The following is a 23,596-nucleotide window of genomic DNA, read 5'->3' on the forward strand; positions in this document are numbered from 1 at the left end:
TCGGCAGGCTACAGTGAAAATTCATAACATTCTTGCACAGGAAAGGAGGTTGAACAGTGCTGAGTGAGACTTAAAATCTACATTTGTCCATTATAATACTTTTTTTAAGTTATTACGTATCCCTAAGAAAATGAATGTGCTACAGTGGCTTTATTTAAGCTTCGGTGGAGTTTGAAGTGATTTGGATTTTGTCTCCTGTGCAATTTCATCTATTGCTCTTCTTGTCTCCCACCAGCAGACACAGAAGCCAAAACCCAGCTACAAGATCAAGTAGCTTTTCATCTTCAAACATTAATTATCACAAACTCTGTGAAGCTGGTGAGCATTGCTGCCTTCCATTTCTCAAGTAAAGAGGCAGACAGCAGCAAAGCAGCTTTCCCAGAGCCACAGAGAAACCATTGCAGAGCCCAAAATGTGATTTAACTTCTTCCTGTGCTTCTACAAACTGAGCGGCAGCAGGAAAGTACCCCCAGTTGAGTCTCACTGGGCACTAAGTCAACAAACACTTTAAATCACTCTTCTGGAAGTCAGTAGAAGTGAGCAAACATACTCGTGACCGAGCCATCCTCACGCAGACACTTGGCTCAGACAAATCCTGACTGGGGCAGAGCCAGCTGGTCAGCCCCAGACAGAACTGCAGGTTAACCTCAGTAATAACGCCACATCGAGAAATTCGCAGTGGGTGGGTGCTGGCAGGTAGGAGGAAGAATTTGGGCCAGTCCGTAAGAGCAGAGCCCCAGGGCAAGCCCTGTGGCACAGAAAGCAAAGAGGAAGGGATAAAGCAGCTTAAATTGTGAGACAAATTGTTGCAAACCCCACTGGCAGAAAGCACAGCCCACAAGCTGAACACTGTGCATGGGAGGGGACGTGAAGCCCTTGCTCCCCAGCCTGCCTTGGCATTTCACATTTTACTGCAACATCAATCCCGCTCCCAGTGTAAAGTACATCACTTTTATCAAAAGTCTTTCCCTCTTCAAAGGGAAACCACAACCAAACAGAGCACAAACAGATCCATGGGGTTCATATGTATTTAGAAAGCTCCTAAAAGAAAAACTCTCATTGTTCACCTCCTTAGCTAAAAAAAAAAAAAAAAGTTTTGTTTTGTTTTTTAATATTTACACTGAAATACCATAATATCTGTGAGCTATCCACAGCCCACAGCTGTGAAGATAGCTCAGACACCTCTGCCACTCCCACCTGCAGAGGACACCCTAAGCTGGTTCATGCAACACATCACCTTATTTCTCCCACACCACTTTTTGGGTGTGCATAGAACCCCTTTTCTCACCGAGCAGCAGGATTGCACCTTCAGCATGCCCTGTCTGGCAGGAACAGCCCCACAGGTGGTGACCCTTTACTGGATTTATGTGGTAGGGTAAAACGTGGCTCAGTAAAGCCACCACAGACCCTCACGTCCCAAACCTCTGGAGTAGATGACAGAGAACTGGCAAATCTGACTGATTGTGTGTTCACCACCAATGCTTATTGCTGGACAATAACCACAAATGCTAATTCTTATTCTGGAGTAGGACGGCTCCTCGGCACCAGGCAGGGCTCCCAGGGTCCCCCAAGTGAAGCCAGACACCACGGCAGGGGTCTGTGGGGTCATCACTGGCAAAGCTCAATTCCCCACACCACCAGTGTGGCATCACAGGCTGCCTAGTCTAAAACAGGCTAGTCCCTGCTTTTCAGTCTCTTCTTTTAAAAAATGAGTAAAATTAGACCTTAAAAAAAAATCCTACTACGAGCAAGGAATTTGATAGCGAAGAATGCAGTTGGCACGTAAAATTCAGCGCTGTTATTCCTCTAAAAATAACATTTGGAAGCTTCCACTCAGCTAGTGCCACCGGTGCAAATTGTTTTCACTGGTAATGACATGATAAAATGTTAAGCAGCAGGTGGGAGCTCCATTACTAAATGCCCAGGAGGAAACCAGATGAAGGATTTTTTTAATCTGCTGAGAATTGACCATTATTATAATTGAGTAACCTTTTTAGAAAAGAGATACGAAGGGAAGTTTTCATGACCTTAACTGCTTCGCATAACTTCACATGTCATCTGTTCCTGTTGTTCCTACCCTAAGAGGCACTTGGTATTCATAACAATCCATAAAGCCCATCGCTCGCAGTAATTGATATCATTAATTTACATTCTTTGAAGGCCTTTCTGTAATCATTAGCCAGCCATACGGGAGGTAAAATCAATGATCTGAACTATGTCATTAATAATAAGACAGGTGTGAACACGTTTTTCTAAAAACATGAATACTGCAAGTTATTTAATTTATATTATCACTGTAGACAAACAATAAACTTGACACAAAACAAAATTTACGCACAACACAACACTGCTATCTAATGATTGCTCCTGATTGATGTTTAACTAAAAGAAATCTATGTTATTTTCTATACTCTTTGCAGGACATTAATTCCAACTACAAGAGAACTTTTCAGTGAGACCCAAATCTTCTCTAGTGGTGTTTATTTAAATAAAGTGTCTGAATACTGGAAAAAATCCTTCAGTCTGAGAGAGAACAGTAAAATTTTGCCACTAAATTCATGAACAGTGCAGGATTTTCCTTATCGCCTCCTCTTCACCATAAAAACCCGGGGGAACTTCACACCTGTTGGCTGTTGCATGCAGGTGCTGAGCCCTCCTGACTGCTATTACATCCCCATCCACACACGACGTGCAGATGCCACAGCCCAATTTCTAGTTTCTTGACTGAAATCTTCCCTAACTGACAGTTTCATAGGAGCGATGCTGCCAAAGATGAGATCTGACTGACGTCTTTACAAATGAGGTTCTGTCAAGCAAAATGAAGCTTGATTTGTGGATTTGCAATGAAAAGCCATTTAAAATGTTTACTCATGAACTCAGCACGTTTCCTGCAAAGACGTGAAAGATATTATAGGCTACAAAAGCTGAATGTCATTTTATGAGAACTGCTTTACAGAATATTACTGCAGTATGTAAATAATATTTTGCTGTTTAAAGCTAAATAATTATCAATGGATAAAGCATTAATATGGCTGGGAATGCCTGAAAAACCATTGAGGAGACACCCTGCTCTTGCCTTTGAGGAATGTACTTGCAAAAACCATTTTTGGTTGGTTGTTTCAGGGTGCCAAAGCTGCAGAGGAACTTCTGCAAAAAAAAAAAAGGCAGATTTTCAACAGAACATTTCCATTTCAAAGCACTTTGCTGTAAAAGAAATGGTCTGAGCCACCTCTAGCCCCAGCCACATGTTCATGATTTCTCTGTGCAGTTTGCTATCCATTAACAGCATTATTTCTATGCACTTTGCTCCAACATGAGGCAGTTTCCGTGCCGTGCCCCCACCTGGCTGCAGCTCCATGCCTCTCTGCACACCAGGCAGGCACCTGCAAGGTGACCCAGGGAGGCTGTGGTTGAATTTCCATCCTTCATTTCCTTCAACACTGCACAGAGTTTTCCATCGGAGATCAAGATAGTTTTGATCAGGCTATTTTTATTTTGTATTATGTTTTTTTCATCGCTGCCTAGCCCATCTTCTTGCCTTGAACCGGACTGCGATGACTTATCTCCCTGTTTTCAATCATCCATTCTCTGGGGAAAAAGCAAACAAGGCAATCACACCGCGGGGACAGCAGCAGCTTTTTCTTATAAAGATCTTGTGGGTGTTTGTCAGCAGGGCTGGGTTTTATTCTCCTCTCTCAGTTAAAACCAGAGGAACGTCTTCAAGAGGCTGAAGATGCATTTAGGCACCTGTCAAATTTGGCTTTCAGTAAACCTCATTTCCTTGCAGTCTCCTTGAATTAATGCCAGTGGCTGACATGTGAGGGGCCTGGCTGACTACAAAGTTCATTTCAGATCTCATAGAAACTGTATTCCTGGATCCTTCTCAGAAAGTGATTTGTTTTCATTTTAAATTTAATTATTTTAATTGCCAACCATAAAAATTTGCTTTCATTATGTTCACGTTAAGCATAGCATTTTCCCCCTACTACAATCACTAACTCACATAAAAAAAAATACGCTAAATTGATTTTCTTCCATAGGAAATACATCAAGGAAAGGATTGATTTCCCTCCATGGGAAACAAGACACGAATGTTTTTAATCCAGCTGCTGCATTCAGTTATCATGTACAGTATGAAGAACTGTGCCATAAAAATGAAACTAAATGTATAATGGCACAGACCACTCTTCTCTCATGTTATCTTCAAGTATCCAGTGCTTTGGCAGGACACTACATAAACCTTTAAGCATTACCTACCCCCATTTATTTTCCATTGGGTTCCAATCCTTGTTTATGCACCTTTCTGGGATGTTCTTTGGAAAGGACTGCATTTAGTCATGCATTTATTTCAGTGAAAAGACTGGATGCAACATTAGTTACAAAACTTGAGTAAGTGTGGCAAGTCTCACCCTCTGCTACTGCAGACTAGGCTATTCTATCATATATATCAACCCCATGAAGATTTGTAACCGAAGATACATTTCACAGGCAGCTTAAATGATTTTATCTGGGGTCTGCACCATCCTTGACCTTAAAAACATCCATGCAGATTTTCTCAGGAGAAGGATGTAATTACATCAAATTTAAACAAAATTTGTCATCTGAATAATGTAGAAAAAAAGCCATACCTGGAAATAACAGTTCTAAGCCCTGCAAAGGTTGCAGCTTGACGGCTACATTGAAGCTCGGGCTAATCCTTAGTGAAAATACATCAGCCACTATATTCTTCCGAGATCATCATCATGGCCAAACTGCTGTCAAGGAGAAGGATTCCCTGGTATTTTACATTTGAAAAAGTGATTCCCAGCATCACTTCTTTTCTGTACTGTGTGCACAGGGAGGAAACAGCTTTGTGATCTGGATGCCCATGGGAGATGCTGAGTGCCATACAGGGGCCATTGGCTGCAGCTCACATGCAACTGATCCATGCCCCATCACACCCCAACCCTGAGCAGGCAGCAGGACCAGGAGGATGCAGCAGGGCTCACTTGTGAGACCAGTGGCCCCAGCAAAGGAGGATGTTTGCTTGTTTCTAACTCATTATCTTCTGAGCCTTCTACTCCACAAACACAACATCTGAATTTCTTTCTTTCAAGACTATTTCCCTGGTTAACAGACACTATGTCCTCTTTGATCAGTATTCAGTGAAAGCTGGGCAGATACAATCCGTCTGGATGGCATTTCCTATATCTGTAAACAAAATATCAGCAAAAGGTTGAGTCCACTCTGTCCTCCAAACTGAGGGAGCCGCAGTTATTGATCCGGACATCAGGCTGCCATTTTAGTGAAAGAAAGACTGATTATCTTTGTATCTAAACTGGCACAAGGTATCAATAAGAAACTTCCTACACTTAGCACCAATGCAGGCAGCTCCTGTTTTAAGGAGAGTATGTTGGCCATGAGCAGAGATTTGACTTTCTTCACTGCTCCTCAACTGCTATTATCCACTAATTAAAAAATGACCAGTTTTAGTTCAATAGAACTGAAATCAAATACAGGAGTGTCATAACTGACACTGGATATTAAACACAGCTTCTAGGGTCGTCTTTGTAATTGTTCAACAAAATCCACAACCTTAGTTCTTCAAATTGCCCTCTGCTACCAGTGTACCAGGAATGCCCATGTTTAATCTCTAGTTTTGGTCTCAATTTACAAATTGAACTTCCCTTTAACATCACAAAAGTTGTGCATGTTGAGGTTAAAGATAACCAGGAAAATCAAGAAAACGAAACAAGCAAAAAAAAAAAAAAAAAAGCAACATGCTCTCTTTAATCGCTCATTTATCATAACTAAGCCATGCAGATGACAAGAAAAGGCCCCATAAAGGGTTGAAGACGTTGTCTTTCAGCCAGTCTGCTAAGGCAATCAAAATCACACATGCTCACCTGCTCCCTGCAGGAGACAGGCAGAGCATCAGCTGCTTCTCCCCATGTGAATGCACTGCCCCAACGATGCACATGCCACCGGGGGCTCTGTAAGGGTTTTCCTCAATCCTGTGGTCACAGCCATTTCCCACACTACATTTTCTTTCTAGCTCAGACAGAACTCTATTCATTTGCCTTCCTAACAATTTACTCAAAGGATTTGACTGCCTTTATATTTTTTACTAAAGCTCAAATAGGTTCCTTGACAGGCTTTAATAATAGCCACTCAAGTGATGTGAAATCAGGAGTCTCTTATAAGTGTACCATGCTCCTTTGATGTTCATTTATAGACCAAAGAGCAAACAAATCCAAAGCAGGCAATCAGGGATGCACTGCAGCCACTCTGGTGAAATGTCCCGGACTTATCCTGGGAGATTTCAGCACTTACTTTGGCGAGATCCCACATGAAAGAAAAGAATTACTTTGAAAATAAGAAATCCTCATTTCTCAAAGACTTCGGATGTCCCTGAGGTTATGTGGGCACACAAGACATAAAACTATTTCAGGTCTCGCAGCCAGCTCTGTCCCAAACAATTTGCCCTCCTGTAAGGTAGGTGTCCTGGTTTCAGTTAGAACAGAATTAATTTTCTTCCTAGTAGCTGGTGGAATGCTGTGTTTTGGCTTAGGATGAGAAGAGTGCTGATAACACCCCGATGTTTTAATTGTTGCAGAGCAGTGCTTATACCAAGCCAAGGACATCTCAGCCTGTCGTTAAACCACGACAGTAGGGATGTAAGTCCGAGTAGTAGCAAGTCAGCCCAGCGGCATTCAGCAGATCACAGCAATCCGAGGCTCAGCCTGGGTCTGCCTGTGCCACTGGTCAGGAGGGACTGCAGCTCCCCCTGGGAGCAGCTCAGCTGCAAGGGAATGGGTAATTTATTTAACCAGTTTCTTATCTTTAAGATACATTCATAGGGGTAGTGAAGGAAAACCGTGCTTATGCCACAGCTCTTTGGTTTATGGAGACTTATTCAATATCTCCACAGAAAGCAAAGCTGGCAGTAGCTGAACTCCCTGTCAGCAAGACACGGACGATACACTCTTCCCACAACGAGCAGCAGAAGATCAATCCATCAATAAAGATCAAAGGATTAAGGCTGAATCCACACCAGGAGGGAGCCACACTCCTGGGCAGGAGGAGGAACTGTGAGAAGTTTGCAGACACAGGTTGGTCTCTCCTGAGACTGATAGTACCTGCCCAGCCACAAACAGTGCCCCACTCCTGCCAGGCAGCAGCAACAACAGTTTCTACAATCCCTGCAGACTAGCAGGTTTCTATTTATCAATCAGTGTCTTTGCACCAAGTTGTGTGCCTTCATTGGATGTGTCAGGGTCTGTACAACGATTTATCTGGACAGAGAGCCATGTCCAGGACTTGTGAAGAGGGCACAACCACAAGGATTTTTATGAGATGTCGTGGATGTCCTCCATTGTCCAGTGGCTGCCCAGAAGATGTCCTAGCCACAGTGAGGTCCCCATCCTAATCCTCCAGTCACCTTGTGTATCTCATAGATTTCCTGGTGCTTCAGGTTTAAGGCCGTGATCCAAATTAGATGATACCTTTTGCCACAAGGGCTGCCCATGAGGGGGAAGCACCCTCTCACTGACTTTGCAGGACACTTCAGTGTGTCCTCACAGTAGGAAGGCCTCTGTGCCAGAGGGCATGAATGAGTCTTTGGTTATCCTTTTAGTGCACCTATTCTAAGACACACTTAGGGAGATATGTAGGGACTATAACATAAAACCACATGCAAAACCTAACAAAACAATAAGCTGATTAAAAGTGAAATGTCTCTGTATATTTGAGAACAATTGATAGTAAAATCGTCGCAAGCTGCTACCAGCTTATTTGTTTGACTCTATTAAGTTGTTAGCGTGGCAAACGTCACCCTTATTTGCTTGTTTTCCACATGTGGCATCTTGTTACATACTGTGACTGACCTTCCAGAAAAGCGGTGATTATCTGCAGTTATTCATCCTGGCACAAAGGGTCCTGATCCCCAGCCGCTGCTCACTTACAAATAAATACAAGCTCAAACTCCTTAAAGCTATTAAGGAGCAGACAAAGTTTGCTTATTCTGCCCCAGGTACTTACACTGCATCTGTTCATTTCAAGAAATAACGTTGCTACTCTGTAGTTCAGAAGAGGCTGTAAATCAGCTCACTCTGAACTGTATATATTCGCAGTTACCATTTGCTATTGCCAAGCACCTATAGATTTCCAATAAACAGGTCTCATTCATTGTGAAAATTAGATAATTGAAACTATCTATTTGCTTCAAGGCTTTGGTCTCAGAGGTGATGCTCGCGTGTTGCCATGACAAGTGGGTGACAGCAGCCGTAATTCAATTCCACCATACTCTGTGGCCCATTTTGTTTGTCAGTAATGAGAGCGCTTTACGAGATACTGGAGATTATCGGTCAGCTTCTGCCCATTGCTATCCTGCCTGAGGAACACCCTTTTTTCCCTATTACCATCTCTATCTCTGTAGAGAGATTTTAAAATGGAACAAGAATGGGACCCTGTCAAAACCAGCAGTCCCAAATCACTCTGTTATCTTTGCCACGCTGCAGATTGCTAACTCTAGATTGTTATGCAGGACTAGATACATCAGAGCAAATAGGAAATGTATAGCAAACACTGCCTAACAAATTTGCATGCAGCCATTTCCATTGAAGAGCAGCATATCTAATGATATCTGATGAAGGATTAATTCAATTACTTTGCCTTTCTGAATAAAATCTTAGGAATAAAAATGAACATTTTGTGTTAGACTGTGCAGCGAGGTAAAATAGGCAGAGAAAGCTTGACTGGTACAAAACGTTTGCATCAAGTACAGTCCAGGGAGCTATGTATGTATTTATATCTCTAATTTAACCAGAAAAGAGAGAGAGAGAGAGAGAGAGAGAGAGAGAGAGAAAGGCTTCCCACTCACAAAATCCATCTCTATGGTTTTCTCACTGTTCTCTTCAGCCAGAGCCACATTCCAATCAAGTCCTTGCTGCAGTGGAAATCCCCTTAGTATTTAAGTGGTCAAAACCTGTATTCAGCTGGGGCATGAGCTTTTCTCATTCTGTGCTATGCTTTTTTCCAAAACAATTATGATCATCAGACTAGATGCTCTTCAACTGAAAATTACTACAAATAAATAAATATACATATATGTATTAGCAGATAACCCAATAGTTCATAATCCATCACCTATTAGCCAGACACAAAGCTATTCACCGGCCACTGAACCTTGCCATCTGACAGACTGCTGCTTGGGTCCATCTGATGCAATTTATAAACTCTTCATTTATTACTTTTTACATATTAAGGCACTTTTCTACCCATGAAATAATGAGGAGATATGAAACATTAATGAGAAACAGTTTAAATTAATTTGAAAATTCCAATTCAAGAAGTTTAAAAAAAAACTAGTTCAGTGGAAAGGAGGACTGAATTCTGATTTGTACAAAACCAGAACATACCAAAGCCACCTTATTCTACTTTGTCACCATTTTGTTGTTCCTAGCTACAGAAGTGTATCTGCAACTTAACCACAAAGATGTAAATCAAAGTTAGCCAGGCATTTTTAAACAAAAGCTCACCTTTTATTTTAACCTATGAGCTGCTGGCTCATGAAAACATGAACATGGAAACAAAGTGACAGGTTTGTGTGCCTGTGCAGCCTGAGTTAGGGCCAAAGAGATGCTCCAGGTCTCCCCTATCACCTCTTGCACCAGAGTTGGTCTCCTCTTGAGGGAAGGATCTTGTTCAAAGCCATGCATTTGGACACCTGAGAGCAGCTCCTTTTAGAAGAGTCTGGGAGTTCCCTAAAGCACTGTTGGTGCTCAGCTCCAGTGAGGTGCTGTGCAGCTGCAGTCTGTGCTCAGCTCCTTGCTCTACATCAAGGACATGCCCAGAGCAAAGAAAAGAGGCAGCGTTAAGCACAGACCAGAGTGAATATTATCCCTTCTGATGCAGGACTTGCTGCAGAGGCAGCCCATTTTCTGCTAAATTCACAGATACAGAATTGCATGCAATCCGTGTTTATAAACACGGCTGTGCCAAAGCAACACTTGACCCACATTATTAATTCTTCTCCCAAAGGAAGGGAATAAATGAAAGAAACACTGGCAACTGTCCAGGCTAAAAGGGCAATATCACTCAAGAGATAGTTGCCAACTACAGTGGGAACGTTTGCTTTAGTAACTCAGAAGCATCAAGTATTCTGCCTTTAAAATTACACTATTTTTCATACACATTTTCAAGCCACTTGCTGTATCATTTGTTTCAAGATCAAAATGATATTTTTATTCTTACTAACAATATTTAAAGTATGATGTACCTGCCGAGAAATACATGATTGCTCTGCAAAAGAATGCTTCAGATACTGAAACTGGCAAGTCCCTTATCCATAAGCCAAGAGATTTGTTGCACTTGTTAAAACGGAAATATGTAATACTGAAAAAGAAGGATATAATTATAATTTATGGAGACACTATTCAGTAAACAGTTTGATTCAAGTCATTTGTATGTGCTGCTTTAAATAACCAGCTTTCTGCATGAAAAACTTTGAGTTCAAACAGAACAAATGGAGAACTGGAACTCAAGCTGGTGTTTTCTTCCATACAATGACCATTCAAACAGAAAAATCTCCACTGATTACATTCATTTATGGGCCTTGGTAAGGATAAGTAATGATGTTAGCTAATTTATGAAGATGAGAATAGTCATGACTTATAAGAAACAATTTATATAACCAGTTCTAAAATATACTTTTAGATCAGGAAAGTGCTAAAATTCTGGCAGTGGCCACATTAGCAAAGAGAAGAGACACAATAGTATTGATTAAAATTTGCATAATATCTGCTTAATTAAAAATGCAGCCTTATATATTGCAGCCAATAGATTAAACCACTCTTCAAGCACTTTTAAAAGAATAACGTAATTCCAGTTCAGAAATATATTTTCCTCCAAGCAATTTGCCAAATAAGGGGCTAAAATGTAAAATATTTTTTCCATTAGTTTTAGGTAATTGAAATGCAAAGTGCTGAGCACTTAATCTTTCCAGGCAGGAAAAGCTGCCTGCTGTCAGATTTTATTAAGTCTTTTTGCCGCTCCTTGTATAGTCAATAACAAGTGTCTAAACCCAGGAAATGATGTAGAGGTAGTGTTCAAAGGTAAGGATATGATAAGGTGGTGTTTGCATTCTGGATAATATGAGAAAGTCCAGCATGTACCCGGGAAGATTTTTCTGCACGTCAACTAATTAGCATGTTTATTGGAAGCATTAATTATTCTGACAACCTCAGAGATTGTTAAGTGTGTTAACTCCTCACATGCTCCCTTCCCCACATGCCTTTCCAGGCACTGTTTACACACCAACCATCAGAGGTAGCTTCCTATATATTAGTAAAGCCAAACAAAACTGGTGTTTCCCATTCTGGCATTTGTTAGAAGTCAAAACAAATTTGACTCAGTTTCAAAGGCAAATAATGTTTTGATAAAAATTAGAAAATCCTTGACACCTCCACAGAAGTGGCCCTGTATCTGAGCATGAGGTCCTGTTTCCAGCTGTAGATTTAAACCTACAGCTGGAAAACAAAGATCCCACTATCTATGCAGCCACCAAAGTTAGGCACACAATTGTCTTCATTGCTCTTGTTGAACATTTCGTTTTTATTTAATCTTTGTAGGTACCACTGCACATCATTTAGGCAGCAACACATATGTCCTATTTTCTCCTATCTATTTTCTTCCCCCTTATTTTCTTTGCCACTTTTCTTCCTTTCATTTCCTCCAATGTTATTTCCTTTTTTACTTTTCTTGTGTTTTAAGCTTCCTGCTCCCAGTTCTGTCTCGTTAAACCCATATCTGAATCAATCTTTCTTTCATGACTTTTCCTCTTTCCCTTGTCTGCTTCTTGCATAAAGGTTTCTGTTACTGACATGAATGTATATGAAAGGAAAATTGGGTGTTTATTAATAGGTTGCAGTTGCTGGGCTCAGGTGTAGCTACTCGTGGCTGTTTTACATCCCTCTGAATGTTTTTTCTAAAGGTTTCCTGTTACTCCTGTGTCTGCATTACAGACCTGCAAGATGGGGACAGGGACAAACACTTCATAAAATACCTCAAAGGTTGAGCCATCGTGAAGCCTTTTCCCACTCCCTCCCTGGTCAGCTCCTCCCGATCTCTTCTTCCTCCCAAACACTCAACAGACACGGATCTAATTACCAATATCTCAGACCATCATTAGCAAAGTAGACACAGACTGAATTTAATATCACCTTGGGGAGATCATTACTTCTACAATCCCACAAAGGTTTTAATACACCTTTCATTAAAACTGCACCCCCAAGCATTTTGCAAAAACTCAATAACACACTTGTAAGGATGAATAATTTGGGGGTAAAAAGAGAGAACTTCAGAATCTACATACAAAGTAAAAATACAAAGTCAAGATAAAATCTGCAGAACAGCAAAACATCTGTGGCTGAGCTAATAATGGTGTTTGCAGGCAGATCCAGGCTCACCCTGCTGATGTTACCCTGCTATAAGCTGAAATGACACACAAACCCATCTGTAATGGACACACTGGTCTGTAGAAAAGATTGAGACTTGAGACACCAGAGCTGGCTTTGCAGCTGGGGTATTTCACAAAGCCAATAAAAAGCGGTGTTGCTACCTCCCCAGATGACAGGCACAGCTGCACCACTCCTAGCACAGACAAAGCAGTGTAAGCAGCTAGGGCAAAAGAAAGTTTGGGGCACTCCCCGCTTGTCCAGAAGAAATCCTAACCAGCAGCCACTGTGCTCCTGCTGCTACACAGCCTGAAACAGAGAAGTTTCTGCTAGGAAATAAAATCTCAGAGAGCTGCTGGCTGCACATCTCCATGCTTCAAGGCCGCTCCTGGCTGTGGGTAACACCAACAGGGCTCCCGTGAGTTTTTTTTTGTTTTTTTTTGTCATTTTCTGTAAAACGTTACAACTCAGAGGTCAGCATTTTATAACTATTTAGTGGCACAGGTACACATAACTACCGTTCTAAAATCCACTAGAGACTCATCTGCCTCTTTGGGCATGTCAAAACATACAGCTCTGATATTAAATAAACAGACATTGCGTATTAAATGCTCTATTTTTTTTTTTTTATTTCCAACCATACTCATGTACAGTAGCATAAATGGTCCAAAAGGAAAAAATAACCAAAAGGACTGGGATTAAAAAGAGAAAAACAGAGATAAAGATGCAAAGAATGGCACCTGTGGAATAACGAACCAAGAGCAGCTGATAGATATCTTTCTTACTACGTTAAGTTAATTTATTTGTAGCACTAAAATATACCTTTTGGATAAGATATCTCAAGTTGGCTGCATCCTTCTTTCCCATGGGAAGGGAATGGGATCCAAGCCAGCAGTGAAGATTGTCAGCCAAAATACTATTTCACAAAAGATTAGAAAAATCAAAGGGTAAAATAAATTGCTGAAAAAATTATTGGCTTGATATTTAAAGTTGCTGAGCATTTGCAAGTCCCACTTAAGTCACAGAGAGCCAAAGGCATTGACAGCCTTTGTAAATCAGGCTACATATGTGGCAGGACCAATAACCAGCCAGATTTTAGAAGCTAATGATGTGAAATTAAGCGTTCTCACTTGAGTGTTGCAGTAAAAAAAATATAATAAAGTTTAATAAGAAAGCTTTCCAAATTCATGATGCAAACACTTACCAATTTACTTTTTGTATTTTCTTTTAAACAAGACTCATTTTCTCTGTAGTGCTTCTGATAAGCAAAACATTTCAGTGACAAGTACAGTATTACAAGCAAAGCTGTACTAACAATTCAGTATTCGAGACACAGAGATACTGTTAAGAATATATATATGTCAAAGCTTGTCTCAGTGATCCTTTAGCTTTGTTTTTTCAAGAATATACTGAAAATTAAGGTGGAAAGTCTTCAAAATCCTTTGACACTGACATGTTCAGGCTTATAAACAGTACAGAGAGAGCAGAGCATGCTGATCCTTTATTCTTATCTTTCCCACACCAGAAAACAGTATCAAAGATTTTCAGTTGTCATAGGAATAAAGGACTGGAGGGCAACATTTCATATTTTGTGTTCAAGTTTAGGATGTTACAGTTACTGTCTTTATAAAATGTTCTTAAAATGAGAGTAATTATGGCCATGTAGGCTTTTTAACAGGTATATACAAATCTTTTGGGGGGCTAAGACAATACTTTACCATTATTTAAGCTGTTCTTCCCTTTCAAATGTAGGTGGTAGAAGTCTTCAGCTGGCAAAAACTACCGCAAAAAGTGATGCGGGCTAGCCTGTGAATGCACATTTTCAAAACTAGTAGGATTGTACCCTCAAGATTTTCCTATAAGATGTTCTGAGACCAGAAATTTCCTTTCCAGCAAAATTTCTTCATTTTTAAATTAATGTAGTTGGACTGTGGCCTCCCTGTTTCCTTCAAGAGGACCACAAAGCTTTGCCACGCTCTTTCCTCTCCTCAGAAAAGGCAGAGACACCCACTGGAGCTGGGTCACAGTCTTTTCTTTCAGACCTTGAACCAAGGCATGTCCCATGACCTCAGGCTCATGTCTGCACTGGGTAGAGGTTGGTCAACCCACTTTGATGTCAGTACTTCCACCAGAAATACTTTATTCTTGCTCAGTGCTCTCCTACAAGTACCAACAGTAGCAGGAGGAGATGTGGAGAATTTTATTGATCCTTAGAAAGAATTTATGTTTCTTATTCAATTAATACTCCCTGTGGAGTATCAGCAATGTGCTGGCCATAGCTAAGTAGAAATTCCCTCCATTTGCATGAGATCAACAGGGTGGCAGGGAGGGGAAAGACAATTTGGAAAATCCTTTTAAATGTAAATGGCTGCTTGTGCACATGTAGGAAGATAAAGCTGTCCCAAGCAGCCCATAGCCAAGACCCAACCCCACAGGGACAACGTACTCACAATGTACAGACATCAGCAACTCCAGAAGAGGCTCCCCTTGTCCATCCTTATTTGGCTCAAACAATTATTTTTTAAAAAGCAATAAATAAAGCAATCTCAGGTGTGGGTCCATGCAACAGATTAAAACAGTCCTGCTAACACCACCTTCAAAATCACATTTCCTCAGTTTTAGCTCAGCATATAAGCAAAACTGCACCAGAAGCAGCAGGGACAACCATGTCATCCCTTGCTCTCAGAGGTACCCTCAGCCCAAAGATGTTGAGAAATCTGGAGAGGTCACAGACACTGCAATGAGAAGCACAAAACCCAAAGCGATTGCTCCAGTCCAAGAGCCAAGAAGGCTGCTCCCCAGGTGTCCTCTAGGGGTACCAGTCCATTAGTATAGGGTAACTTTCTACTGGGTAGAACCATCCAAAATGGTTGACCATCTCTTTGCACCTGTTTTCAGATCTATGGACATCTCTCAGTGAACACAGGTTTGAGAACACTGTAAACTGCTGAATTCTTTGGCCACATTGAAGCAACAGTTAAGAACGTCAATGTCCGCTGGAAGAAAAATACTGGGTAACTGCTTTGAAAATTGTTGCAGCCTTAGGAACACTGAAGAATGATTTTAGGAGCACTCATCAGGAAATCTAAATATGCTCACTTTCTTTAATGATACAAAGGCCACTGCAAATGTCTCACTTTTTGTCATGGAATATGCTTTAAAAAGATCTGACTACTGAGATGTCATTAAATTAAAACTACTCCTGGTGAAAAGTGTCTCAAAATTGCCCTATTTTTTAGTAAGATGAAAAAAATGTTTTTGTTCTTTCCTGTAATTTGTCATAGCCACACAAATCTATTACATGGCTTGACACTTTTTTGAAGAGTAATTTCTGAGAGAACTCATAAGGGAAAGATGAATCCACGTTTCAAGATACAAAGAGACATCTCTGTGAAATAATGCACAGATCATCAGCAGCACCCACACAACTAATGGACATTTTCCTTCCTTCAGTACAATGCATTTGTATCACTTTTACCTTGTTTTCCCTTTCCAGAGCACTTGGAAAAACCCACAAGGGAATAGAAGGATTTGCTGCTACCAGGTGTAGATCTTCCAAAAATCCTGTCCTACCCTAACCGAGTCAATCTACCCAACCCCCTGGTGTTATGGGAGCCACCTTGGGTAGGAAGAGCCAAAGCAGCCTCCAGTGCAAGACAACATCAGTTTTCAGACTGACTCCTTGGCCACAGAAACATCAAGAAAAAAGGCAATCACTTGCTGTCTATCAGAGCAGAAATATTCACCTCTAAAGAAATGACATGGGGCATCTGAGTTGATACGTTCATCCATTTCAGAGGTGAGAGATCCAAATAAGCACTCCATGATCACTTGACTAATACTAAACAAGAGCAAAATTAAAAGAGAAAAACATGATCCAGCAAATAATCACCCCAGTGACCAGGCATCATAAACGAGCACCCAGGCACAGCACATCTTTGTCTGCAAGACAGTTTGAAAGCATTGCATCACCAGCACACAAAACCTGCACATGAATAACTTTCAAATGTGAAAAAGATGAATTAATCTGAAGACTGATGAATTTTTGATCACTATTCATATGGATTCACTATAAAAAAAAAAAAAAGGAGGCAGGAGGAAGGGCAGAGAACATTTTTAATGAACCACAAGTGCACTGTGCTGGTACATTTTCTGAAGTCTAAGGTTGGGTATATAAAGCAGGTGTCATCTAGGCCTCACCTAGTGTCTTTTCATCATCATCCATATCTTCAACAATTTCAAGTATTCAAAAGAAGCTTGCCTTGGATATGACATTTTTCAAGTCCCAAACATATCAGATTTACTTGCTTTCAAGTACAAGCTGATCTAGTGCCAAATCTAGTTTGTTGAGCTGAGCTACAATACCTGGTATCACACTATCACTCATATCTCATATCAGTGCCGATGCTGCACGCTTACACCAGAGTAAGAAAATGCAGTCTGAACACTCTTTAAAGAGAGTTTTACCTCCTCCTCTACCCTTCAGGTTACCTAAATACCTGTTTTCAATCTTCTTAGAGACAGTCCACTGAAGGTTAGCACTCTGAAATACAGTGGAGAATGATTTGTAATGTATGGCTGAAGATATTCTTCTTTTTCCTGTGCAGTTCCTTGAGGTGCCCCTCAGCAGATCCATTAAATAATTGCCCTTGGTTTCCTAAATCCAACAAAAATGCAGGAATTCCACTAAGGTCCTTCACAGATTACTGTAGATTTTACGGTGCCGTCTTCTATTATGGCAGGATGTCTCAATCTTAGCCAAATGTCATAAGGAAGATAACAATGAAGCAATAAAATGTGAATGCAGTCAATATTTTTTTCCTCTGAAGGCACACAGAGCATTTTCTAGAACTTCTCCACAAATAATTACTTTTACTGTTTCCCTCCTCCAGGCCACCTTCACCTGGCTCACCCAATGCAGAATTTGACCAAACAGTTCCTGCACCTTGTTCGTAAATTCTGGCTGAGGCAGGAAACATCTTTTAGAGGAAAACACAAACACTTGGGACAATGAAATGTATACAATTTTGCTTATAAACAACTTAACACAACTGTGCCCTGATCTCAGACGAGGCCTTTGGTGCTTTGCCATGCAAATGATAAAGAATAACATTTTCCTTATGAAGATGTTTCATCTTTTAGGACACTGAGCCTTTCTCCAATTGTGCGCCAACTTCTCATTTCAGATTCAGATACAAACACTTTCATGGAGCTCTGTGCTTGTACAAAGGAATTGCTTTAGCTTAAACACTTTGCTGGTAAAAGTCACTCGAGTACAGACTAACTGATTCATGAAATTTTGCATATATTTCCAGTACTAGTCAGGTATTCATTGCAGCTCTGAGAGCATATATCGGGGTAATGAGCATTCCCATTTTGATTCTTTTATATTGCGTGGTGTATCTTGTCTGATTTATTCATATATCAAACACCAGTCACTGTACTATAAAGCAGCTGCTAAGCCCCAGAAACAGACTGTAATAAGATTTTCAAGCACCTGATATGGAAAAAAAAACAGCTGCTTATATATTCTGGAATGTTTGCAAATACAGTTTAAACACGTAGCATCCATAAGACGCTGAGTGTTTTATTTTACAGAACCAGAAGTAATAACAGTGAGAATTCTTGCATTATTTTGTATCATAGCAACTAACGAAGCCATTGCTTTTCTTTCTGAATTCAGCTCATTAATGATTTCAGTGGAAAACTTATTCAAAACACTTCACCAGAGGCAACCCTAATGTTCCACTAGTAAATAACATTTCATTTATAAAGCTGTTTTCTGGCCCACTTGGCTGGTCCTTTAGAAGCCTGTCAATAAGCTAAGGAAATCCAATTTTCTAATCTCCCCTAAATCTCATTTTCAAAAGCAACTTCAATGCTCTGAACTTGTCCTCAGCTCAGTCAAAGACAGGGCTGTAATGCAGACAGGCAACCCTGAGCTAGACAACTACACGAGGCACCAATGCCAGAAGTCCTACCACGGCACAGGTGTTAGCTGGGAAATACCTGTGCTAAATCCTGGCTGGGTTTCTGCCCCCTGTATGGCCTGCCATGGTTAGATTACTGCTGGACACTTAATACCTGCTTTGGGCTCACTAGGAAAGCTGTAGACTGTTTTGTCTTTCACGGACTGGGTGTCCTTGCGCAGAACAGCCCAGCTGACACCAGCGGCACCCATAGGGAGGCTCATCCATGGCTCAAGGACCAGCCAGTCACCATTTGGGGATAGCAGAAACCAAACAAAACCAAATACACTTCTAGCACATACTGAGGAATTTTTTTTTTTTTGCTTTTTCATATGGGTGTTAAGCAAAAGGCTGAGTTTGCCACTGAGCTCTGCACTGCTGCATTGCAAGAGCCACTGCAGCACAACGTAGCCCCTTCACAGCTGGTGGGTTTAGAGCCCCCAGGTAAAGCTCACCATAGTTCAGTAAGTCCAGAATATGAATAGGCATTAATACTTGCAGCAATTTTTAGAACTGAAAGCACTCATATCACACAAATCTACTCTCCACTTTGTTCAGTAAAATATTTAGGTACGTGTATAGACCCCTTTGAGGCTCCAGCAGTACTGCTGGGAGCTGCATATTGCTGAATTACAGCCTCACAGAAACGTACCAAACTATAAAAAAAATCTATTGCAGGCAATATGAAAATAGGAATCCAATGAGCTGAATTATTAATATGAACATCCAACAAGACAAGCAGATATTTGCATCCCTTCCAGTTTGCGCAGTCTGTAAGAGGCAGATGAGTGTTCCTGGAAGCCTTACCCAGAGACCACTTCAGCTTGAGGAGTCAACTGTTAATTGAGCCCCAAAGTTCAGAAAGATTTATAGTATTATTGTTATCATAGCTGATTCAAATGAGCTGAAGGTTCAAGTTACCGAAAGTGTACAGATGATTGAAATACTCCTAAAACACAAACAACAGCTGAAGAGGCACCAAAATCTTCTCCAAATGCTTCCTTACCATTCCTTATTAAATCAACCCCTCACTCTCCCATTCCCCCATCTCAGCAATGCTCAGGGATGAGAATGCAAAAGAGGTTATTTTAAAATAAAAATTCTCCTAATCCGAATGTTTTCTACAGATATGGGAAGAGACAGAGCAGGATTATTTTGGCTCCCAAAGAAGAGTTATTGGGCAAGACAAAACTAGAGAAATCTAGAGGGCAGGTAAATCTTAACTCATTGCACAGGTAAAAGATAAAATCTTTGGAAGAAGTATTTTTCCTCATTTAACATCTGCAAAATTTTAAGGAATTGTAAAAGGTTATATGATGATCAATAATAAGTCATAAAAATAAATCTGTAACTGATTACATTATTTTATCTGGAGATGACAGTCACCGAAGGCTTCCAAGATGCATGCACTACATTACCAGTTCAGATAGAGCTCGTTGCAGACAAAAGACCACAAGAATTGGTAAAACCAATTCCACAGAAGAAACGTGCAAATAGACAGACCCCACAAAAAAACTACCACATCCAATTTTCTGTACTCAGCAAAGAACATTCAGCCAATTAAGGTGCTGGAATTGATTTCTGATTAAACCACTTGAATTTCTGATTCTTTGAACGTTTACTCCTACGTGCACTAAACTGACCTCACAGCCTAGTGTTAGGACCGAATAACATCACGTACAAAAAAGCTGTAGCACTTTACCTTGCTAGATTCCACCTAAAGAACTGAGAAAAACAGTAAATTTACTAACTTGTTTACTCACTGACAACACATACAGTCAGCTTTTCCTACTGATAGGCTTTAAATGTACTTTCAAGGTGCCATGTATTTCCTCATTTTTTAAATCCTGTGCTTTTTCTCGGTCTTACTTCTAAAACCCTCTGGAAGTTCTTTGCTTCCCTAGACTAAAAAAACACTACAGTATTTTTTGCATTTTGTTATGTACATGTGAATGATTTATTACTGTAGAATTGCTCTTAAGTACATAAGTAACAGACAGTTGTAAAAGAGCAAAATAGGCTTATACTTAGCAATCTTCCCAAGTTTACAAAATAACTGCAATTCCAGACATTTCAATGTACCCTTGATTTTAAAACTTGCACAGATCTAAGCCGTGTGTTACACAGACAATTCTAGCAGGTTCTTTTATAAATATATTCCATAAGGCAATAAGGAAGTGTCAAACTGTTGAGTATTAAAGCTGCTACTGTTATTTTAGGAGATGTCATGCTATGAACAAATGAGGTTATTACATCTTAATCATTGTACAAAACAGGTGTCATTCAGAAAATCAGTTTCCCTCTGATCAAAGAGAATTTGCAATTCTAAAAAAGGGAAAGAGAAACCTCCTTATGAGTTTAGTGATTAAAAAAATCTCATCTGCTTCAACCTTCTCAGCTTGAAGGCATTATGAGAAAGCACACTCCCCTCTACTCTGTTTGATGGCCTAAGCTTTAGCAAAAGCTGGTTTATTTTCCTTGGAACCACCTCAAGATGCTGAAAACCTCTCACTAGGGAGGAAACATGCCAACATGCAGTACTGCAGGAGCTAAAACGAAGTAAGAGAAGGCCATACACAAAAGCAGCCAAAGGATTGACAAGATTGACAAGCGTTTTGTTGATGCTGCTCAGTGTGGTACTGAAGCAAGAAAAGCTGGACTTTTCTAGCTCTCCGTGTCCTAGTCTGTCAAATATAAACATCAGCTCTTTACAAAGAACATAAGATCCTACCAAGACCTTACAGGTCGGCTGAAGACTTCCAACATGAAAAACCTGACTGACGCATGCTGTTCTTGGATTACTGAAACTCTGGGGTCAGCCTGCCATTAATGAGGGGTGCTTGCTTTGATTTTTATGATCAGAGGGGATATATTCATTCATACTCTTTCGATTGCTTTAGAAATACCATCAAAATTGTCGAGAGAATTAGGTCAGTCTTCTTTTAGAAAACTCAATGTCCATTATAAGAATGAGAAGAGACAGACAACTCTCCAGTGAACCCTATTTAACGTAAATTGAGAGGAACTGCATGTTGAAGTGATATACGGCCTTGTGTCTGAACTCTACAGCATCAAACATATAAAACAAGCTTGGCTTCCCTTTCTGCTCACTTTTGATGTGCCTTATTGATGGCGATGGGAGTTCAACATAACGATGATTTAGATGCCATTCAGAAGATGGGGATGCAAACTATCAGTGTTTTCAGTGGGCAGTTTTCTACAAAGCCTAACAAGCCAGTCTGTTATAAAATTAACACATTTTAGCATCAAAAGCACTAAAACATTACTTGGTTTCAGTTGTGAACACATCCAGCTCTCAAGTTCTACCAAAGTGGCCCACGAAGGCTCTCTACAGCCCCCAGTACAAGCCCTTAAAAATTGTGGTAGTCTCCATGCAGCAGTCCTGTGAACAGAAACCTGCTGTGCGTGCGTGGAGTTATTCTGGTACTTGCATTGGGTGTAGGTAGAAGGGATTGGCAGTAGGGGGCAGCAGGGGTAGCCTCTGTGAGAAGAGGACAAAGCTGCCCTGTGCCAGACACTGCCCAGCAGTGAGGAACACCAGGGTCAGAGAAGATCACACCACACTCCCCAAAGATCCCAAGAACGCCCTGTAAACATTTGTATTGCCATTCTTGGAGCTTTTCTTTATTAATGGAGACTGAAAGAAGCCAGAATGTGTCACGTAGAGAAACGGGACTGACTCTTGGAAAGAAATCATTCAAAGATCTGTAACTTCTATGCTCTTGCCCTCCCAGAAGGATAATTCTTTTTCTATTTAATCAAATAGTCAATCTTCTCACTTCCCACAATTATTTATGCATTCATCTTTGAGAATGATGTAAAGAGAAGGGGAGTTGAGCCCTAGTTTGCTTTTTTTCCTGATAACTAGCAATTTGTTTCAGCTTCTGAGGAAGCTGCAAACATTCCACGTGGAGCCAAATACCTTTGAACCTGACAGCTACTTTCCAGTAATTTCTCTAACTCGCTCTTAAAAGGATCAGAAGTCACCTAGCTGTTCTTTCACAGAGCTGACTTGCACTGATTTTAATGCCCTGAATTACATTAAAGTAAGAAAAATATCTACTTACAAAGTAAGTGTGGTTTCCCTCCCTCGTTCAAAGGGGACAGGAATTAGAAGGTGGTGTCCAATGGGAACACAGAAAACAGCATAAACTCTAGTGAAAAGAGATGGAGGTGCAGCTGTCAGAAGAGACAGTTAATTTATGCTTTTAAGGTTTTCTGTATGCAGAAGGAGATAGGAATAATTGCCACAGAAAGCCCAGAAGCTTACTTTAAAATTATTTTGAAGGTATAAGTATTTCAGGCAAAAAGGTGAGAGAAAATTTCATTGACTTTGTAAGCTGTCAAGTCCAACTCTCCTTTGCAAGATCATCCAAGAAAGTTTGCCCTAGGCACACAAGAAAAATAAAAAAGCCTTCATAAATTTCTCCTACCTAAAAAATTTTAATATCACCCTCTCCCTCAAATGTAATTCAAACAATTATTGAAACCACTAGCTGAGAACTGTCATTTGTTAAATATGCGTAGAGTGGCATTAACAGAAGGCTTTGTGTTTCCCATTAATGGTATGACATGTAATGCCACATATTTGGTCTTCCCTCAAAGTTTAATGAGACCAGACACTTGAATCATTTCAAACTTTATCTCATGAGCTCAATCCTTCCTTCAGGTACCAAACAGCAAGGCAAGCAAGTTAGCAAGGAGGGAGATGAGGGTGTGCAAAGCTTGCCCTTGAGCTCTCCCAAACTCAAGATGAAGACATCTCACCAAAAGCTCAGTAATGTCAACATGTATCACATAAGGAGTCAGATTATTTCTGTCTTAGAGAATGGGGGTGGGGAGTGTGTGTTCTGGGTTGTTTTTCTTTGTGAGCTCTCTTCATCCTGCTCCCCTGTTCTTTCTTCTCATCTGTAGAACTTGTGTAGTCCATTACATGGGGCTGCCGCTGTGGGCAATGGTTGAGGGGAGGCCTGGAAGGGGAAGGGTTTGATTTGCTTCTGCAGGGATATTTATCTTCTTCACCAGATGATAGTCTAATGGTGGGCTGTAAGATACTACTGAGCAAAACTTTGCAATTGTTGATCAGCTATTGTTGGGATGACTAGAGTCTGTAATCTAGACAATCTTTTTATCTATTAAGAAAAAAGGTATAGGATTTTATGTATTTGAAAT

This window comes from Anas acuta, chromosome 6 (assembly GCF_963932015.1).
Source record: "Anas acuta chromosome 6, bAnaAcu1.1, whole genome shotgun sequence".
Classification (NCBI taxonomy): Eukaryota; Metazoa; Chordata; class Aves; order Anseriformes; family Anatidae; genus Anas; species Anas acuta.